The 1724-nt window shown below is 60.3% G+C and overlaps 1 protein-coding gene across 2 annotated transcripts in view; it reads right to left on the bottom strand.

The window, feature by feature from the left end:
- The window catches only part of DPY19L2 (dpy-19 like 2), an 85028-nt gene that overhangs the window by 72295 nt on the left and 11009 nt on the right, over nucleotides 1-1724 (bottom strand). The window lies entirely within an intron of this gene.

Genomic DNA, 1724 nt, shown 5'->3' with positions numbered 1-1724 from the left:
TGCCTGCTCCCCGACAGGGCAGCCTAGGACCGTCTGGAGGGTCGCACACAGCCCTCCCGAGCCTCCACGGGATAATGGGCCCAGCTGCCAGGACCTGCAGTGAAGACGCTGTGCTCCTCGGGTTGGGACCACGTGGGAGACCCGGGCTTGACTCCTGGTCCGACCTAAGGGCTGGGTGTCAGTGTGCACCTGCAGTCCCAGCTGCTGGGGGCCGAGGCCAGCGTGGGCAACAATGAAAACCCGGCTAAGAAGAGCTGGGTGTGGCATGCGCCCAGGCCAGCGGGGGCTGCGTCGGGAGGATCAGGACAGTGCATGCTGTCCACGGAAAAGCCGTGGCAACACAGAACGCAAAGCTCGGGCCAAGGCAGCCAGCCACCATCCAGAGGAGGAACCGTGTTCTCCCGGAGCCTGGCCGACTCTGCGTGTGCGAGTACAGGTGCCCAAACCTGCATGTGTGCGGGCTTCCTCTTCCCCGGCCCGCCCCTAGCCTGGCTGGTTCTAAGCACCGGCGGGCAGGTGCCTGCCTGTTCTCACCGCAGCCCCGACCTCGTGTGTGGAAGGCAGTAAATGCTGGGTAAGGAATGAGTTCAAAGACGCCGGCAGGGGAAGCCAGTGAGACGTGATTTTCACTGAGGGAAGCTCAAAGGGTGCACGTCGAAAAGGAATCTAAAGAAGGGGTGAGAGAAGGAAGGACAGACGGGACACGCAGGACGGACACGCGGCTCTGTCCGGACAGGAGCTGACAACAGATCCAGAGCACTGAGGGACGTCCTCAGACATTGCTGTGTCCACGAGGTCCCAGCACGCTAGCTTGAGCAGGTTACTCCTACGTCAGACCTGCAGCCAACTGTGGATGGAGCAGAGACAGAACCGCCGCTTCCCAGCCGGTGCCACCAGGGACCATGGCCAGGCGGAGACCAAAATCCCCACACCCCTGGTTCCGTTTCTCATATGCCAGCTTCCTGTCTTCTCACAGTCCTGGTGACACTTTCATAGCCAATAGTGGTTATATCTACACACACCTTTACAAAAAAATCGCCAGGGTGCACTCCCTGAGTGAAACAGAGAGGAAGAGACCACGCCTGACTGTCTGTGGCCATGCTGCGATCCCTCTCCTCACTCTCCTTTCAGGATGTCGGGCACGTGTGCAGACACCCAGCACGGTTTTCCAGTCCAGGACCCAAAGCACGCGGTCAGCCACGTGGGTTCTAGCTCCCTTATCACAAAGTCACGGGCTGGCCCTACCTGCTCTTTTAATGCCTTTTCCCTCCTGATCACAATATGGCTGCTGCTGCTCCAGGCAGCACACATCCGAGTAAAAGCAGGGAGAAATCAGGAAGGGGCAGCGAATCTGTCCTTGGGTGAGAAAGGTGAATGCTGTCGTAGGTGAGGGCCAGGCAGGCTTCACCATAATTCCCCCCGAAAAACCAGCTCATAAGTCCATCCTCAAAAACAAGAATGGGAGCAAAATCCGTGACTGTCATAACTAAGTTCAGCCTGCCTCCCGGCCTGGGCACAGGGCGACACCAGCCACGGTGACGGCCCCGCGCTCACAGGCGGGCCCCAGAGGCCGCGTGGCAGGTAGTTAGCACCTTCCTCGTTTCGCATTTCCAGGGAATGTGGGCAGAGGCAGCGTGCCCTGGCTGCCCCACGGGCCCCTCCACACGACAGCGCGTCCACACGTCGGCTAATTCCACGCCAGAGGCGCGGGGAGCCGCCAGCGA

Source organism: Tupaia chinensis, unplaced genomic scaffold (assembly GCF_000334495.1).
Source record: "Tupaia chinensis unplaced genomic scaffold, TupChi_1.0 Scaffold000088_1, whole genome shotgun sequence".
Taxonomy (NCBI): Eukaryota; Metazoa; Chordata; class Mammalia; order Scandentia; family Tupaiidae; genus Tupaia; species Tupaia belangeri.
Note: the sequence above shows the minus strand (reverse complement) of the source record. Positions and strands in the feature narration are given on the sequence as shown.